The sequence below is a fragment of the Bombus bifarius genome, unplaced genomic scaffold, assembly GCF_011952205.1.
Source record: "Bombus bifarius isolate JDL3187 unplaced genomic scaffold, Bbif_JDL3187 scf7180000008193, whole genome shotgun sequence".
Lineage (NCBI taxonomy): Eukaryota > Metazoa > Arthropoda > Insecta > Hymenoptera > Apidae > Bombus > Bombus bifarius.
Window position 1 is genome coordinate 1,304,270 of NW_022884501.1, and position 21,633 is coordinate 1,325,902.

The 21,633-nt window shown below is 41.0% G+C and overlaps 1 protein-coding gene across 2 annotated transcripts in view; it reads right to left on the reverse strand.

The window, feature by feature from the left end:
* The window catches only part of LOC117209731 (UPF0489 protein C5orf22 homolog), a 1,030,747-nt gene that overhangs the window by 1,003,766 nt on the left and 5,348 nt on the right, over positions 1 to 21,633 (reverse strand). The window lies entirely within an intron of this gene.

Here is a 21,633-nt window from a genome sequence, read left to right on the forward strand (position 1 = left end):
GCAATATTCATTTCTGGTAAGAAACTGTCTCGTTAAAGGGGGAAAGATAAGCAGTTGCGGATGACGCTGAAGCCGCGGCGCGAAACGAGGACCAACTTAATAAATTATGCATCGTTCGCCCTTCTGACATTAAACCGACTTCAGGCATTGTCTTCGACGGCCATTGGAAGCGCGCACTTACAACCATTGTCGGCCCGCGAGCGTAACCTTTGTCTCCCATAATAAATGGCCGTCTCGTGCTGGGAACTAGTACCGAGTCGGCCGGTATCCAGAGTTAAACCAAGAAAAAAAGAGGTCTGCTTGTGATTTTGAATAATGTAGATCGTGAAAATCCGTGTTAACACACGAGGAGCCGCAAATGAACACGTTCGCCTGAACTTTCGTTCTATCGACTCAATCACGATCACGCTGACGCGAACACTTTCGTAGATCAAAGATCGCAGCTCCGACACACATTTTTGCATGATCGTTCAATTACTCGATGGAAAGGAGAGTCAACCTATCAGATTGTTGTACAAATTGGAATTTTAGTTCGCGTCTTTTGTTCCACGGCTAATTATTCTACAAATTGAGTACTCGAGCTATCGAGGATCTTGAGATACCTGAAAATTACTACACTATACTACTTGGAGTATTATTGGATTAATAGGTTATTTGTCGAGCAATTGTGTGAGCAATTACCATAAGCTTCTCACGTATTAGATTCCTGCGTTTGTTGTTCGTAGTACTATAATAATTATCTCTATGGGGTAAAATAATCTTATTGGTAGAAATTTATAAATACGTAACTATTTATTTGTAAATGTTGCGTTTACAACACAACTGAGTTTTTTCTGGCCTGACACGTAATTCGGAATCTCCTAACGAGCGGAGTGGGCCTGTCCGTGTCATAAACGGATGGCCTCCAAATTCCGAACAGTAAACAAACTTATTAATATTAAGCTTTCTTTGTTATTCTTCTTACAGAAAAAATTAACCGGTTAACCGGATATCTATCATATGATAATGATCCAAAGATATTTTGAAGCTATGATTAATCGATTAATCGAACCAAAGACATTTATATAAAAATATTAATTTTCTCCAACCGCGAACGTTTGAAACTCAAGCTTCGTTTTCCGTAAAAAGGAAAATTTGCTTGCTCAACTTTTACGATAATATCCTACCACTTGATCAAACCTTTCGAAAAAGAAGTTACACCAAAGATAGCCATCGCAGAATCGAATCGACTTCTCATTCCACGTAACATCAATACGATGTGATATCTTCATATATGCAAGATAATTTCTTCACCATAGGTCACAGGTAAGAAAGAAGAAAGAATGACGTTTTCCTATAACCGCCGCACGATTTGTAGATAATCGTAAACTGTGTATATATATATATTCTTCCTATTTTTGCAGGTTACCGATTGTGAAAGGGACATACGAGCGACAACAAGCAGCAACCTTAGGCGGCAACGAGCCCAGGAACGAGTTTGCATTTGTTTTACAAATGGACTGAGCACAGCGAGGGCAAGACGCGCCGCAATAAATGCCAACGTGATTTTATGGCACGATCGACTGATTTTTCGTTGCTGCGAACAACACCGCGAAACAATGAGCTCCGTTCGGAAAACAACACGCGCGCATTGGTTCTTACCGCATTGGCAATTTCTCTTTGCGCCCTTTGACGAAGTCGTTGGAAAAAAAGCGACAGGTGTGAACGTCGATGAGTCCACTCGATCGATTTTTAATTTCTCCCTTCGATAATAGTGTTATTTGCATTATATCGTCGCTTTTAAACGTTTATCCATATTACACGGATAGTAAGAAGAAGTACGTTTAATCATTGATATGGATATTTTCAGAATTTTTGCAACGAAAGAAAATTCAGATTTGTCGAATCTAAGAAAACCGGTGTGATACCGATAGCATTTTGTGTAAAAGATTGTCTTGCGCTTTTTTATCATTTCAATATATCGCGACATTATCAAACATACGTGGAGGATTATTCAAATTACCAGAGATTAGTTAATAATTAAAAACACTAACAATAAGGTTATTTAAATTATAAGACCTTCGTTTGTCGAAAATAATGTGTTCGATTAAAAGAGATTTGAAGCTTTCACGGGAAGATTAAATGTGCGATATCGTACCTATAAAACTAAAAAGAAAATTCGCATGAAGTATTTGTATCGTAAGATTAACAAGTAGATAGGAGGTCACAAATTCCCCTTCTTCGATAAAAAGAGAAGAAATAAAGAATTTAAAAGATAACTTTGAATACGTTATTTATTTATTCTTTAAATCCATCCGGAGATTACAGTAAACGGTAAAACATAAACTCGATGACCCAGAAATTTTTAATTGTCTCCACATTGGAGTATGATAAGCATGACATCAAGATCGATCTTGGAAAGAATGTGATTTACATTAATTGTATGTTTACGTTACAAGCACGCTCGTATACGGTAAGAGGCAGTTGACAAAACTCGCTCGTTCGAACCGTTAACGATCTCGAGGACGATCGCCGATGCTATGCACGTGTGACCTGTTTTACCCCAAAGATACCGCGATCGATAACAATCGTGACAACCGTTATTCACGCTCGAATTCGAACGGTTCGCCAGCCGATACCCTCTGCTATCTAATTATATCTAATTAACGTCATCTGCTATATAGATACGAAATGACGAACGGCCGACAGCCAAAATTTCTATTATTTCCTTTTCCTTCACTAAACTAAAATCGCAATTTGCATGAAATAAAAACTGCAAGTTTCTATATTCTTCAATTATTTCAGGCGAAATCGAATTTAAAGCGGAAAACGAATCTGGTGTACTTAAAAAGGAAGAGAGAATTTTTTTTTATAAAAATGAGCGTGCGTCGAATGTCTTTTAATATTCAAAAACTTTACACGCGTGTAATGTGTAAACGTAGTATATAAAAATTTTCCATGGTTAGCGTAAGCCATACTTTCGTAAACCAGCGTAGCCTCCGGCTGACATAAAAGTTTAGATACTTGTTTTAAAAGCCAAGAAATCAACGAAATCGAGCATACTGTATTTCTCTCGTCTGAACTCTACGATACGAATATCGTAACGCGTCTAGTGAAAATTCGTAATTACTTTTCCGATATGTTGGATGAAATTGTAAGTCACCGTGGGCCGGATGTCGTATTTACGTCATGTCTGCGCCGGCAAGGGACACGTTTGTCCCTCGACAGCCGTGGAAGGTACCGATGCCATAAGGCTATATACGTGCCTGTTCCAACCGGACACGGTAGCGCAGGGAGCGTACCGCATTTTATTTCACCTCTAATGATTCCTCAAAACAAGCTTTATGTCCCGGACGACTCGGCCGTATTTGGCGCGGCGCTTTTATCGCAATGTTTTCTGTCTGTTCGTGTCTCGGACAGAACAGCGAGAACCTCCGACAGGTGGCAACTATCGGTCTCGAGACGCGAAAAAGAAGAACCGATCGTCGTTATGATATTTTTTTCATCACACCTTTTGTTCGAAACCTGCAAAGACCCGGCACCGCGAAGGAATACCAATTATACCGGCTTCGTTATTTGCGAGCTGCAGCGATAAAAAACCACCGACTCAACTCCTCCCCCTATCCTTCTTTTACTTTTCCTTAGTTGCAGCAACAAAGAGAACGAAACGCGAAAACATTCCACCGAATGATCACGCCACGCGATTTTGCGCTTAAATTCACCGTGTCGGAATTTTATCATCGATTATGGATAGTTTTAACTTCTTGTCATGAGATATCGAGTTACGCTCGTGGTGTGAATTGGCAATTAACTATAACGAAGGCAGACTCTACTTACAACGATGTGAAGAAGTTTTTTATCGGATATATTTTTCACTTCGTATCTCAAACGAGATATTTTGAAGAATTTAAGCAATATTGCTATGTAACAGTGTTAATTGCTACTGCTTGCCATACCCTTGTATTGCTATGTAACAGTGTTTGTTGCTACTGCTTGCCATACCCTTATGTTCGATAGTAATTGATATTCGTTTAGATTCCAATCCCGCCTTTATTTTCAAATTATAAAATCGAATGCCAATTGAACGTCGAGCTTACTATCGAGGCAATAAATTGTTGAAACCGAAATTCATATCTATGAAAAATCTCTAAAACAAACTACTACTTTCAACGAATCACGATTTGTGTCAAATTTAACCAACATAATAACGATAATCAGAAATGACAACTCGGAAAGAAATCTGTGCCAATGAAATTTCAAAATGTTTCCTATAACACACATACTATATCCATGAATGTATATAACGAATGTTTACAAGCGTTCGAATACTTTCGCGAACCTGTGTAGCGATTGCAACGAATTTCGATCGATGAGATTTCTTGTATAAGGAAAGCAAGTCGACACCGTACATGCGTGTGTCGATCGATTAACGTGATTTTTCGTTAATTAATTACCAGGTGGAATGGTTGCGTGCGCGATAACACGACGATATTCTGGAAAAGGCAAAGGCCGATTCGTCAACTTCCGATCAATTCGAACGACTGTACCACAGTGACAGCGATCTAGCTCGTTTATATAATCAGCAGCAAGTTCCGTGCGATTCCGTGGCGACGGAAAAACGAACTCGAGGCCGCGGAAAAGGCTAATGTGCCGAAGAAACGAGACGAACTCGTTCGGAATCGAATATGGTTTGACAGCGTACAGTAGGACCCGACAGAGAAAAACCGCCAGTCTTCCACGTGGAAAAAGTCGATGACAGTCAAAGGAGCAACGGCTATCCTTTTTGTTCGCAGGCTGCGACAGATGGCAGAGTTTTTCTTGTCGCTTCATTTAAAGTAATGCCGACTCTGTCCCTTTAACGGAAGGTTCGAATACAGATTGAGTCGCGTCTAATTTTCATTGAAAACACACTAATGACAAGAGCGTACGTTGTAGAAGAACTACATCCGTTACTATGCTACGGCATTAAAAGGAATTGCCTTAGTTTTTACGCATCGAACGTGCCTGCCTTTGAGGAAACGATTATTAGGAGTATAGCTGTCAAATAGGATTAGAAACGTATAGAAACCTGCGAAGTCGAAAATGACAATTAAATTACGTACTTTCAAATGCTTACCTATTCGCAGAGAAGAACGTCAAGTGGATGGCCAACACGTTCTGTGTTTAGAAAGAGGCAAACGATAAATGGTGTTAAACGCGTGGTGATGATACTTTAAATCGAACTATAGTTTAAGTAAATATTGATTGATTACTTTTTTTTCACTTAATAAAAGTTTCCCTATCACGAACAGCTCCAGGTGGCAATGAACGTGTTAATTCTACCGTCTACCGATTTGATCGACGGATTTCCCTTTCACTGGTCGGACAATTATTTTAGTAGTTAAGCTGGCTGGATAATACTCGATTAATAAATTACAAACGAAGGACACGAAAAACTATTTCTTTCGTAAGGTTCGAGCGTAAAGTTTGTAGACGATCGTAAACTGTACGTGATGCAACCAAGACCAACCGAATGGAATAATAAAACAGTAAACTAACCACGACGCTAATTATCACGAACGCACCAAAACATCGATGTTAGAAAGCGAAATTCAAATAAGAAGAAGATATTCCTCGTTTTTTCCGGGCGTTAGACAGAGTTCACGAGGTTAATCGAATACTCATGTCGCAGATAGTTTAGCACCCACTCGCTAACCATGCGGTCGTTTGCTTTCTCAAGTAACGTTCCTGTTTTTTCAAATAACCTGACTACCAGAGGCACAAGAAATGGCTGTTCGATGAACAACTCGTTCCCAGGGATCAAACGTTGATTCATGAGATAAGTTGAATTGTTTGCCTAAGCCCCGCCGATTCACTTCTTCAGCCCATCTTCGGTATACATTCGCCCACGTATTCGCCTGGCTAGGGCAGCTCTTCTAGATTTTCTTTCTAAACTGCACACAACCATGCGGCTCTTCGAAGAAGGAAGAATAATAAGCTGAACGTCTATGCAACCGGATATGTTCGAACTTTGCTAAAAGACAGTGCGTGGTTGGCTAACAGAAAAGACGAATGTCGTTCGGTAAAGTTTATGCAAGACGATAGATTAAATATTACTCGTTTTACAAGATGTTCTAGCTACGTATAACTGCTCCTTCGATCAACCTTATAAATGTTTATTTTACAGTGTGAAATCCATTCGAAGCTTTTGCCATGCTATTCGTGTACTTTATTCGAGAAAGTAAAAGTAAAACTTGTAAACTACGCTTAGTATTTATCTTTCGAACATTATTTCTATCACCTATTCTTCGAAATATCTTTGCTTTCTTATGGTCAACGACCGCATCGATTTAAATGATACAATAAAAACTTTCGAAAGGATCAAACGGAAACGGATCTATAGCAATATTGTTATATGATTGTTTCTTTTCTGTTTGCTTAATATTCTATTCTTTCATACCATTAATCTTCTCCGTATTGCGTTTCCCTTCTTTCGTTATTCCACAAAGTTTCTCCTAAGATATTCTCTAAAATTGTTATTTTTGTAATTTCTAGAAACGTCTTATTTCTAGCGCACCCATAGAACCATAGATATCGAATATTCGTCATAAATCATCTTTACACATTCTTATCTCTTGCCTCTTATTCCCATCTAACGCCTTACGTGCTTGCACTCCCAAGTATTAGCTAATAACAATGATACAATCAAGAAAAAGACTACTTTTTGCCATAATTACTGCCTATTGCGCAAGTTCATCGCTACATACGGACGAGTGCGTAACGACAATAGCGCTGTTCTCATCGACCGTCTCTCATGCATCGGCGAAATATCTTTGGAAGGGGAGAAGCTCGTTACAGCTCGGTCTGATCGATTCTCGCATTCAACGGCAGGGGCGATACGTCAATGTTTAATTGCCAGCGCTGTCGATTAACGCCGGTGTTAAACTGGTGGCTGTGCCGCGAAAATAGAAACGGAGCAGCGTTACCGTGGGAGAAAAGAAGTGAATCGGCACCGGCAGAAATAAATATGTCCCGGCGCACGTCCGCCACGATCTTGTCTTCTCTGGTTCTCTAGGATCCTTCCGAGAAGCAGGCAGGAAGGTTGAATAGATCCGGAAGATCGTTTGGACGATAATTAACAAGGTACACCGAAGGTCGAAACGAGCGCGACTAATTAACGCTAACCAGAGCGCTCGTGAAGTTGAACCAGTTGATCCAGCGCGAGGTGAATCCCGAGAAAAGGCTCCAACTCTATTAAATAACGAGTCGACGGTAATTAGTCGTTAATTACGATACGCTATCAGGGAAACGCGAGGTTTACCGGTCGACGAAGACTGATCCGGGGAAACGAACAAAGCGGAGAAGAAGCGCAATTCTCCTGGTTTCTGTTCTTTCCCTTTCTGACAAGCACACGATCTCCACCAACCACCTCGAAGTCGCTTCAAAAGCGGAAGCCGATAGAAGGTCGCGGATCGTTCGATCAACAGATTCGATAATCGACGTTATTCCAATCGCGTCCAGTATTGAAAATTAAAATTTAATAGAATCACGCTGTGTCGATGCCAAAGGATCAGATAATCGTTGTTTCGTGATTTCCAGAGGTGATTGAATACACGCTGAACGTGTCGATCTAATCATCGAACATGACATTTGGTTGCAAATGACAAGCATCGAACAACCGATCTCCTGTTGATCAGAAATTAATAGGAAGGCTGACTGATAGCTTCTTCTTGACGGAGTCTATTTATCACTCATTTATCTGCACTGTACATTCGACTGTACGTTGGTGTATGTTCGATGAATTAAAGTAAGGAAGAAATCATAATAAACTTAATCTAAACTTTCTACTGTGTGACGAAAAATGCTAAAAAGAAATGTTTAAAGGACTCCGTTGAAAAAGAAAGCGAAGAGTCTATCGGAAACGTCAGTTCGTCCGCGAAGCGACTATACGTATTTGGCGTCGAAAGCAGCAGTCTGTTCAATGTAGCAAGAAAAGATCAAATCTGGAACAATGAGCAATTTTCTCTTCTTGCAACCTGCCTAGCGATTCCAAATACGTTCGTGGTCGAAGCTGGCGGGCTCGTCAGCATTTACGAGCGAGAGAGGTCTCGGGGTAGTTCACAGAAAACTTAGGTGTACCCGGGTAATAAATCGCGGTCGGTGCGTAAGTAAGACAAACGCATAATAAACAACCAGGACAGCGCTCGCGAGCAGCGGAATGGCGAAGGTATCCGTCCCCGCTTAGCCGGTGAAGTTTCAAGTGAAAACTCGGATCGATGCGCCGGCAATAACTCAGAGAGCAACCTTTCGCTGCGAGAGCCAAGGAATGCCAACCAACGCTGCGCATCTCGTTTCTAGGAAACGATATATGAGCGTCGTGACATCTGGGAAATATTAGCATCCAAATTTGCGCCGTTGAAACGGGATCCAGATAATTTCGTTCGCGTTTGATGAAGAATTATTGTCCTTCGTTTGAAGTGTATATTTAACCAGGTATTAGCCGAAGAGAACCGTGCAACCAAGCAAACATATAAATTACCGATAAATCGATCATCGTAACAATATTTCCGTAGTCGGTTAGACGGATACTAATGTAATTTCAATCCTGAGTACGACATATCGATGTTTCGGGGAATAATTCAAAATTCATATTATAAATAAACAAGTAATAAATATTGGAGATGAAATATAGCCGTTGACAGGGGTCTAAGTATATGAATGACACGCGACATGCATAGATACATATATGTAAATGACCAGCATGAAGAGTTAAAGAGCGTCGTCATTAATCAGTAAACACGATGTCAGATGTTATTTCAGATGCTGAACAAAAAGTTCGATAAATATCTTATACTGTTATGTTATACAATAATTACATATCCCGATATAGCGTTTTGCAATCCGACATTTTTCACATTTAAATATTTAATTTATTCTTAAGTAAACCAACTTTGAGGCTAATTTATATAACGATCCTAACGCGTACTACAATGTATGAAAATGTGCATATATTACATCAAATGTTCCTTGCTTTCAGTATGAGCACAACGTAGAAACCGGTCTACTTAAAACAAGTAAAAGGTTTCCGATAGAATGCCGTACGACTGATTCCTGTATGTCGAGACTAGATTACAAAGGGTCAAATCAAAGTGTCGTGTGCAACGCATATGCGACAGTGTTGGCGATAGTTCTAATAATATCAATTGATGAATAGGATGTAAGTTTAGACTTTAAAGACTTGTTCCCGCTAAACGTACAATATACCTAAGTCTTGCGCAGAAACAAATATTACACGCATATTTCATAATTAATTACCAACTAAATAGGGAGCATATGCGCAGAAGACACAAGCTGGAATGAATCTTACGGTGAAAGATTAGAGAAAATACCTTGTGTCAACTTCGTCATTCTAAACGTAGCTCGCGTTACAGACACGAGGATGGGATTAGGTTCAACACGTACTCTAAAACCAAAGTTAATTCCAAGACTCAAGAAGTTTCTTCATATACAAAGTAATATAAAATTCGAACTTCATATAGTTCGAGTGCTAATTATAACAATCGTTACCCTGGTCGTTGCATTTATAAAATCTTTAATTGAAGCGAGTTGATTTAATGGATCTTAGATCAAGTGGTACCTTAAAAATTTAATAATTTAAATATAATTGTCCGGATTATTACTGGAATCCTGAAAGTAATCTGTCTACCGTTTAACAAATAGATAATTATTATACATATGGAAATGCAAGAATATATAAAACGTGTAATAATATGTAAAGGTATATAAAATATGCAAAGTAGAGCGCTCATTGTAATATCTATATTTTATATAGGAAGGGTGGGACGAATCTCCATTAGTTATTATTTATAAAAATGTGAGTGCTCGCAAATAGTTGCAATCTATGTACGAGGAACAATAGTATTTTTAAAAACAGCACAAAACTTCGCTATCCACGCGAAGATTAAGAAACGAAATGATACATAGACCAAGTTGTTCAGACGATTTCACATTTTTCGATAAATCAAACGATCATTTTGCCTGATAGGAACGTGAAAACCAAGCCTACCACAAAAATATAAATCTTCTCGTATCTCCTAATAGCGTTAACTCTCGGTTAAACTCTAACGTTTAATTTCGCGTGCTGTCACCCGCTAATGGATTCACTCTAAACTTCTACAGAGATTTCATGGAATCTCACTAGAGAACATTACGAAGCTTGTCCATTGGTAAAAGGGAAAAACGGGAAGCCACTTCATAGTGACAGCGTTATGAATCTCGTACTTTTGTGCACAGACTCGTTGCTTGTAAAATTACACAGCCCCAAAATTACGAGATTGTTATAGAAAGTCACCGAATAAGCTACCAATCCATCATCTTTTGCTCGAAGAGCTTTGCGCTAGACGAAACTCTCTCTCTCTCCTTTACATTTTCTCTTTTCATCTCTGTTCCCCCTTTCGTTAACTCATTTTTGTTTTCTTGCGTGCGTCTCATAGCCGACGCTGTTCCTTTTGCTAACACGTTGCAGTTTTCCCCTTATTTCACGTGCAACGCCAGAAAGAATTCGAGATTTACAACATGGCCTAATACACTCGCAACGAGAGGACGGCTATACGTCATCCAAAGCCAGCCGGAATTTATCGTATAGCCGAGTTAGTGCGCACCAAGTACCACCACCGTCGACTACATGCCTTACGCCAAATCTAAACACCCGGATATAGTCTGATGAATTATGACACCTTCGCTCTATCAACGATGTGCTCTTGCTTCTTGTACATCTTTGTAGCAAACATTAATGAATAAATCTTGCGAATGGCTGGCCTCTTAACAGCGCGTTCGAAAAGGAGGATCGTACATACAGAGAAATCACATATCAATTTCATTACTGGCACAGTGAGATATTCTGAGAAGTATAATTTATTAATGGTATTGCCGAAGAAAAGCTCGTGGGCTGATAAATTATTTCCCAATACCGATCAGAAGAGAAATCGTAGAAACGTAGTGGTAGTCACGTAGTAATAACGATCACATAAATTTCAGAATGACGGTCAATGGCTACTGATGAACCATACAATATACGCCATCCAAGGAGTAATTGGAGTAGTACAAGGCAAAATTTCAACACTTGTAAAAATTGAAGACACAGAAATTAATAATAACCTCTGTTGAAAAGTACACAGCGCACGGTCACCCATTATCTAATAATGCTGCTTAATGTAGAATAGCTCTTGGTTACCGACAAGTGTTGTACGGTATTTTCGAGCCCAAGTCGATTATTCTTTAATAAGATAGAGCAATCCTTATTGAATGCAATCTTGTGCAATCTTTATTGAGTACGATGTGCGCCAATCATTGATGACAATACATCACTTGATCTCTCTTGTACTTAGCGCCAATCCTTAGTAAGTATAGTCAATAGAAGAATCATAAAATTATATCATTTAGGTTTTATGTGTTGAAACATTTCTACGAACGAATTGATAAAACCTGAAAACTTAGCTAGGAGCTACACGTAGCATACCTTGGTACAGACTTTATCGAATAAAGTAGAGGACTACACGCAAACTCAGACGCGAGGATACCAATACCGAAACGCATTTTTTAACAGGACGCACATAGCGTGTCACGGTATTACAGATAAACATCGTAAGAAACGATATCATCGAAAACGATAAACCGATATCTACCAACGTACTTATCACGATGAATCTTATCTTCGCCCTTCATGAGAAATTCATTTATATTCACAGAAACCACCCAGACGCGAGAGAAAGAAAACGAAGAAACATCGAATACTATAACGCGACGCACGATGAGACACGAGGAGGCTATAATTCGTGGCGACACGCTTACGAAATTCTCTCGAGTTTGGACTGATTACGGGAGGAGTTAAGAAGAAACGCGATACTCGAGGAAATTATGAATTTACAATTCGGCCGGTATCTTTCTTCCTGCGATCCGATCGGAGATCGAGAAAAGAAAGGAAAAGAGAAGAAGTGGAAAAAAAGAAAGAAAAAACGGTAGGATCACCGGGCCTCGGGGCCGATCTTATCCCCGGCGTCGTGGCATCGGCTGCCTACGCACGAACGTCCCCGGTGTCTTGACAGACGTCTGAATGTGCATGCGCGCAGCTGCATTTCACGCGAGACACCCACCGGCAATTATGCGCATGGTGAAACGCACGAGGGTGAAAAAGAAATCGCGAAAGCCCATGGCGGGAGCCAGGCCGCGTATAACCGCGCACCAGAAGGCTGCGCGTATACTCTATACGTGGAAAAGACCACGACGACTATTTGTCAACGGTTGAGAGACGGCAGCGGATCTTACCCACGGACTCCTCTTCTCTTCTCTTCTCTTCTTCTTTCTCTCTCTCTCTCTTCCTTTCGCTTCTCTTCTTTTCTCTTCTCTTCTCGTGGAACGGAGAAAAAGCGGTGGAAAGAGAGATAGGAGGAGAGAGGACACTTCCCCTTCGCCAGGCCAAGAGAACGGGGCACGTTCTTCTTACGTGGATCGCGGGTACAAATCGTCGCGGTAAGATCAAAAACCAAGCGTACGTTCGCTTTCAGTGCCGTGCCGACAACGAGGCGACCAGATAATCCGCCGTATAATTTCGTCACCGAGGAACGTGGCTCGCTATAGCTGAAAACCCCTTTTAGATCCGGTGGAAACATCGATTCCTTGTGTAAATATAACGTCAGAGAAAAATATGAAGTGGTCGGTTCGAACAAGATGCTTTTTCAGGAATGACGTTGCTCCGATACAGGTAATACGTATCGTACGATATAAGAAAGTCGAGACGTACGATTGTGTGCCTACTGACAGAGAATTTGATAGTAACGAACAGTTTTGTTCGGTATCGCGTGTAAAATCGAAACGATTACTTCTGATAGACTACGAACAGCTGGGCTTTCAGATTTATGATGTACCAAGAGGAACAACGAGATTGCACAACGGTGCATTTCAATTCCAAGCTGTTACTACTCGACAGCCAGTTTTATTACGCATCTGGTTGATGAAATAATAGAGTCGAGGTCTAATACGGCCGTCTGGTATTTAAATATGGACCGATCGTGACTATTGGTAACCGCATGAGCGTGAACGAGAACCATCGATATACGTTGCTCCATACTACGCGAAGAAATATAAAAACGCAGGGTTGTCCGGCCTCCTTCGAACATTGTGCGTTCGCGAGCGCAGCCGCAGTTCGAATGCCATACATTTTCTCTCTCTCCTGTTCGCGCTAGTCTCGCGTGCTGCTCTAGTGGGAAGCAATTTTTCTAGAGGCGGGCTAAAATAACCGTTCTCTCCGCGTAGGTACGAGGTTGACGCGGTATCAGCCTTGCAAGGCTGCTTCTGACAAGGCGACCTCGTTCGAAGTCAGATAGTAAACTCGTTGTAACGTGACATTCTCGAGCGTGCATTCAACGAATCGCCGGTGTCCAGACAAGCCACGTGAGATATTTTGCTCTTATTTTTTATCGGGTATCGAGTATGGAATCGGTCGGGCATTACCCGTAATCATTCAGAGGTCTGCGAAACACACAGCCGGTCGAGCGATATACGTGAATACGGTTCTCTGTATGATTTTGATCTGCCATAATACTAGCGCGGCTCTATTGACGGTAAATGCAATACAGCTGTCTTCGTATTTCAATTGCGTATAGCTCGGCTTTGAATGCACCGGACTGATACGGATAATCGAGACTGCGCGTATGCATCGATAAACGATGGAATTCCTTTCTTTTATTTCGCTCTTTTCTCGCAAAAGAAATATTAAACAGGAAACGATAGCACGGTTTGATCGATGTCTTAAAATATTCGATCTTATTACATCACGGACTAAGAAACTGGTACGGGCAAGACGAATGTTTGTTTCTCGGATTATTCGCTAGAAGACATTCCCGTCTGTCGTTAACGCTTGAAACGAAAAATATAGAAATACGCAACGTAACGCGATACTTGAGCGTGATTTACGATAAGTTTACGGGTTTCGTGCGTTACGAGCGAGTGAAACTGTAACGAAGTAACAAAATAACGAAATTTTTTCTCTAGACATTATCGGTTTTTAGCTTTGAAACTTCGAGTTGAGAAATTGGAGGAGAAACACGCGTAAAGATGAAAACTTTCGCAAGCCGTATATATGGCCTGTAACGTAACACGCTGTATGGTATTTCCCATCGCAATTATATCCTTTCCGTAACTGCAATTACACCAGCTGCTTATTTCGCGTAGCACTTTTTTCGGGTATATGCCAGTATCCTTTATAGTTGCTAAGGTATCATTCACACCGTAAACACAACTTAATTCTACACACTACACTTCGGGATTCAGGGACAGATGTACGTATTTACCGTCCGTCACGATCGCAATTTCCATCACCATCTCCATCATCATCATCTTCATCATCATCATCATAATCATCATCATCCAGATCGGACCTCCCGGCAATACACGTATCTCTGTTGAGGAATCTAAAAACGAGTCATGCGAACGTATGTAATACCAAGAATCGAATGTAATTGGGGGAGGAAACGCGAGGCCCCGGTCGCGCAATGCTCATGGCAACGAGACCTTATGCATTATTGTTCGCGTTAAACGTATCTGTAATTTCTTGGAATTACATTTACCAAAGTTACGTGTATCGTATACGGCACTCTACTTAACAAACATCTGCTCTGGACTCGAAGAAATCAGGCATCGGACTCCCCTTTTTCTCGTACGCACACATCCACCAACGTTGATTATGCATAATTATTTGTTGCATTTTGAAATCAACTTCTCGCTCGTTTCCATACACGTATAATTCAATACGAAAGATTGTGACGTGTTCGCTCGTTTCGTTTTTTCGTGAAAGTCGATAGAAAAACACATTTTATTTGATTCTAATAAAAATTGAAAATAGGGAAATCAAATTGGATTTTCTACCCTTTTTATATTCAATTTCTTCTATCGTCTAAGCGCTACATTGAAACACTAAAAAAAACATAAAACGCATAAACTTGCGTTTACGATGTTTTAATTGTAGCAAAACGTGGATGAATGGATAATCCAGATACGCGTCGGAAGGAAAGCCGATTGTTCGCCGTAACGAGCGAAAGTTGCATAACCCATCGAAACTATAGTCAACAGGCACTCCCCCATTATGAAATTCCAGCTTAATAGGCTTCCGGCTAAGCGTGCGTGCCTGATCGGACCAGGCGGCCTAAATTCCATCCGATCCTGCTCTAATTGTCATTCAAGTTACCGCGGCAAAGTTTTCTTTCCAGTCAAGTTTTTCAACCGTGATCTCGCAACGAGACAGACAGCCTAAGTACGGCCGCGTACCCGCTAAATTCCAACGAAACCGGACCATGAAGTGCAACGAACAAACTCGACCTTTGTCACAACTTTGCCATTCTGAATGTCCAACGATGCGTAGACATTCTACGACGCGCGTGTAACGCTCTACCCATTCGTATGCCAATCGTAGAATCAATTAGAAGCAACGCTCGAACATCTCGCCTTCTTAATATCGCCAACGCTATTCAAGTCTAGCCGAGTGTTTAGACAAAAGATTTATTTGTTTGCGCGCACACGCACGCGTATCGCGATAGTATCCGTAGCGGCACATGAGTAGAGGACAAGTCAAATCATGTTGTCGTTTTGCCTCGGAGTATCAAGATCGTTAGGACACGCGTAATGTAATGATAAATAACCTCCGGGCAAAACAATGTCGTCACTACGTACAACCGTCGAACAAAGACGAATTTGAATTTTTCGGCTCTCCCGCGATCAGTATAAATAAACGGACGCGATCGCGAGCGAATCAGTATATACCGAGTATCTTGTCGATCAATATGTGCGAGTTATTAGCGAACAATTATACAATGTCTTGACCAATACGTTTGTGCAAACGTCTCTCAACAGTATTTATATTTATTAATTTATTTAATTCTTTTAAATATATTTGACGGGTTGTCGTTATTCCATATTACAGTCCTCTACAAGTGCTCTATATTGTGAACCGGAGTAAAAGAGAACGTTTATATATGGATAGAAGCTATAAGATTAATACAAGGGACATTTTGGTCAAAAAAACCAGCCTATCAAGTATACGTCGAAGTGTTCATCGTATTCTGGTCGACTTCTGGTCGAGCTTTCTCGACCTTACCCCAAGGATGTGCAGATCGACATAATTTACTTGTAATTGAAGTCGCAGATGCAGAAGGAGGTTCCCAGAAATTCGATAACTTCCTTTTAACAGTTGATCGACGGAGTTCATCGAGTGGAGCAGACAAAAAATGATAAGCGGGAGCGTCGATTTAAAAATTATGGCTTTAAAGCTATGGGAACCTTTGCGAAGTCAAAGTAAAAGTATTCCCGCTGCAGAACCCGAAAATCTACAAGAAGTGAAGGAACGGAAAATCACGAGGTGCACTATTAAAAGAGCAGTTCGCAACAACATAAGCGTAGCAAAAATCGAATGTCTGAAACGAAAGCGGTGCAAATAACGATAACCGAACAACGGAAGAAAATACCAGGAATAAGTATGTTACGCGGTCTGGCCGAAGAGTACAATTTTCCGATTGGTTTCAGGCAAGTTTCGCTTAAGAGTTGTAAATTATCGGACACAGGATGTATCGGTAACTTTTAAAATAGCGACGACCAAGGACAAAATAGTGTAAACAATTTTATAAATATAACTTAATAAAAACGCTATCACTGATAGGGGCGGGGGTTGTAGCGGCACATTAGTAAAGGACAATTCAAATCATATTGTTGTTTTACCTCGGAGTATCAAGATCGTTAGGATACACGTAACGTAATAATAAATACACTCCGGGCAAAACAGTGTCGCCGCTACGGACACCCGTCGAACAAGGACAAATTTGAATTTTCCGGCGCTTCCCCGACCAGCATAAATTGACACGATCGTGGACGAATAGGTATATACCGAGTATCTACGGATTATCGATCAATATCTACGAGTTATCAGCGAGCAATTATACAATGTCTTAGCGAATACGTTTGTACAAGCGTCTCTCGACAGTATTTATATTTATTAATATATTTAATTCTTTTAAATATATTTGACGATTTGCAACAGCAAGTTATCGTTATTCTATCTTACAGTCCTCTACAAATCCTCTACAGATCCTCTACAGATCTCTCGCCCTCAATCATATCGTGCAATCGCAATTAACCGCGAGTTCGCACGTAACTACCACCAAGAAACGTTCCAAGATCCCACGTACGGATCGATCCCTGTGTGCGAGCTCTCGTTCGAGAACCGATCGGGAACATTTCCAGGCAACCACGTAGCCGCCTTGGTGTTACGCGGCTAACGATCAATTAGGAGGCAACCACGACGAATCAATCGACGGGGAAGAAACAACGAGCGACCACGACGGAGAAGGGAGGAGTAGGAGGATCGAGATCCCTAGGAACCGATCCCCTTGCGAGGTCGATGCTACTAATTCCTCGGGGTCGAGTCGTGCCGCGACCATGCTCGCGATTGGTCCACGTCGGTGGCGGTCCCTTTTGTTCTTTTCACCAAGAACCGGCGATATGTGTAGAGCAACCTGACGACGATCGTGATATGCCAACTGGCGCCCACGCTCCTGCGACTTGAGACACGTTCCTGTGCTACCTTCTCGGCCCTGACCTGCCATCACCTCGTGCACCACTCTTTAAACCAACACCCTTTTATTTCTTCGCGCCGATTACACCGGACCTGCTGCACCTGGGGTATAGGTGTTTCTATTGCCCCGTCCTATTGCCCTTCCATTCCTCAAAATGTACTTGTACGCTTTCATTCACCGGCATTAATGATGATGGATCGACCGCACCATGGAATCAGATAGTAACCGCTACGGGAAATAATTGAATCGCGATAAGCCATTAGATAGGGATACCAGGATCGTATGCTGATCGAATCCACGGTGAATTCATTTCTATTCGTAAATGAGCGATAACTTCCTCGAAACTCGACAACGCGTACTGCGTTATATCGTGGAAGACGACTGGATAAAAGGAATCTGTAGTGGCCGTGAAATTAGTAGCTCGGAATGATAGAATGAAATTGAAATAGAATCTGTAGCTAATAGAAGCCAACTTTGAAAATTAAGATACCAAGAGAAGATATCAAGATAACGGAGTACTGAGATAATACCTCTCGTAAATCTACGACGAGAATTATTCAATAACACACGCTGATAACTACCCATAGAATTATCCTTTACTCTGTTAAGAGATGTACATTTTTAACGTATAATTCTAACATGCAAACCTATACTGAGGCGTCGTAGAGAACAATGGAAAAACGAAAAATTATACCTAACACCTATTCTACTTTGGCAGTGGTCAATGACGATATACAATGCGCGTAATGGTAATGGAAAAAAAATCTCGATGGCTGACGATTGCGTTCACCATCCACTAGAATTTCTCCCACCTCGAGCAACCTCTGTCCTCCTACTCTAGCGGCACAGCGATAGTTGGGCCACCTCTTCCTGGAAAGTGTACCATCGTCGACCATTGGATACCATAGAAATCAAGGCTACCAATTGGACGACACCAGTCTCTCTAGCGTTCACCTAGGAATCTCGCGACCTCACGGAACAAATTCACCGCGCGGTACACGCGATGCACGTGCAGATGTAGCCTGATGCAGTCACGATGCGTTATCGACTCGGATCTGCGACGTCACGCCTTCAGGTTGCACGAAGCGTTTATGTTAATTGCACGCGACCTTCGCTGAAACCGATAGCTTCTCGCGTCAGCTGTAAAAATGTTCGACGTTCGCTTTCGCAACAACCACGGACGTAAAAATTGGATAAGATCGACGAGCAAAGCGTGCAAAAGAGAATCGACGAAAGGGATTTCAATTAGCAGCTGCGTTTATTGTTATTCGAAAAGCGCGATATAATGAAATTTAATTCACCGAGTTTATGTACAGGGGTACGTAAGAACGACGGACGGCAGACACGATGGAATTAATTCGATTTTTTCAATGTGTAAGCTTTGTGTAGCCAGGGACTTTGTTATTTAAAATATTTCAATATACATGAAAATTTTTAATCGAAGACAATGAATTTTTTTAAAGCATCGTATTTTTTCGATTTTCGTATAAAGCAGTTCGAACAAGACGATCACTGTGAAACTTTTTGGTAATTTAGATAATAACGATGATACACGAATCATTAAAAATGACAAAAAGTAATCTACGTGTTAGCTTACGGTCAAATGAAAATTAACCGATTGTATAAAAACTTTTATCGCGAGATTCACAACTTCGTGGTTTAATCGCATACCTAGGTACGTAATCCTTCTGCGATATAATTACAGATACATTCACAGAAATTACGTAAAATGTAGCGATGAATATTTTGTTTAAAGTAATGGAAATGTATGGAATAGAAATTAGAGATGCCAGAGTATCTTTTCGCTATTATGAAGAAAGATAGAAATTTTGAAAGATCGTTTTTTATATGAAATCCTCGATCGAGTTACCATAGTTCGACACATTAGAGATTTATACGAAAATCAAGTTATAGAATTTTCCTAACTTAATAAAGAAGAGATCGAACTCTCTTTCTTCGAACATACATTTACGACGAATCTTTATGAAAAAGTTTATAAGCGCGCTAAAGTTTAGAAAGCACTATGAAAAACACTAGAAAATGAAAGTTCCCAATTCCAACTTATCGTAATATCATGTAAGAATGACTGAAGAGTCTACATTAACGAATAGGAAGCACGATACGACCGATTTTCACATTCTTCGAGGGAAGAAAAATTGAAATTCCACGCGAGTATTCTTAAACGCGTATCGCAAAAACACTTGCGCGATAAATATTCGAGCAACAATCAGAAGAAAAGGGTGGAAAATTTAATTAGAACCAATTTCACGCGTGAATTTGAACGCTTCCGTAAAGAATTATTCGCATAACAGACGCAATTTGTAAATAATGCAGCGGTCAACGTTTCGTCGAGGAGTTCGACAAAGACAGTCGTTCAAACTTCGAAGCGTAGAGCAATTTGTGCTCTACAACCCGTGAACTTTCCTCCGGCTCGCGTTTCTAATGTGTTGATAAACGTTCCCGGTGAAAAAAGGCAGGAAATATAAGCCTCGCTTGCATTACCGAGAACAAGTTATGCGATTAAGACACCGAGTGAAAATCTCGACGTGCTTCTACCATACCGGTATTCAAAGAACCGAGACGCGGGGTCTCTCAGTCACGGCAGGTATTTACTCCTATGCTCTAGGTATGGGGACACATTAGGCCGATCGCGTATTCCGTGACATCGGTGCTGTTTTTCCAGAAATTCGAGGAATGCTTGAGATCTCTGTGGTCGTGGTACCGGACGTAAAAGAACGGAAAGGTCCCAATTACGTAAGCGTTTTCGTGCGAATCACATTCCGCGAATTCCGAAGGAGTATCGTTATCTGAAGATAGCCTGGAATCTCTCTAAGAGAGGCTTGATAGCGTTTATTCAGAGAAAATCTCGCGTGTTGTAACGCGTGCGATCGAAGAAAACGATTACGCGTAATAGCCCAAACAAGTTAAATTAAACTTTCCCCGGTAGAACGAAAAACGCTCGGTGTTCTGTAAATTAGCGTAATTTGTTAGCTAGATGCTACGCATGCTTTTCATTATCGGCACCGAACAACGAAAGCAACTTGCTGGCTGATCGAACTACGGTAAGCAGACGCGAAGTAGCGTAGGTCACGTTGCCCACGATGGAACACAGGGAGGGAACTTCCTTAGTTAGAACAACTTCGCATAAGTAGGTGATTCTTGCGTCCGCAGAACTACAAAACGTGAAATATGGAACGAAAGAACACACACCGCGGAACGATAGGGGAGGGGCGTGCAAAGAAACCGAGTTTACGAGATGATTGTCCTAGGGACCCTATTCATTCGACACGGAATCTCCAAGCGGATCTCTATTGTAGATTATTGCGCCATTGTCCATTGTCGCGATCCCCCCACAACCAAGCTTCTCGAGCCTTTCCTTGACGACAACGAAAAAGAGAGTCACCGGCGAATCAAGGTGAATGGAAAACGGAAACACGTAGAGGTTGAGAAAAATTTCTTTCTACCATCGAAGATGTGTAAATCTCATTTTACCAAATAATTAAATAACCAGATAACAATATACGATATACAATTTAAATTCCATGCTTTAATCCGAATAATTAAAATTGCGTTTGATCGAAGAATAATTTAAATGATACTCTCGTGCTACAAAGTCGAAATAGATATAGATATCCAGTGTACAGCCAAATGCATCGAGTCTGCGGGGAGCTAGCGATTCCAGTAATTAGCCTGACGCAAAAACCACGTAATTCCAAATCCGAGCACGGGCGTTCTCATCGGAATCCACGCGTCGACGAATGCCAATCCCCGATGCGTTGTTTCCATTAAAAAAAGTTCATCCTAGTTTATCTTAATAATGGTATCACTCTTGATCGTGTTGTGATAATCCCCTATCAAAGGAAGATCAGTTGTTACGCGTATCCAGTAATGTAAGTCATTGAAAAAAAAAAAGAAAATACATTCAGAGCATCGAGAAAGTTAGAAAATCGTGCATCCTGTGGATCGTCAATGCAAATCGATCCGCTTTCGATCGACACCTGCGCGTGGGTACGCGCGATTACATATGTATAACTTCGACGAAAAGCGGTCGATGTCG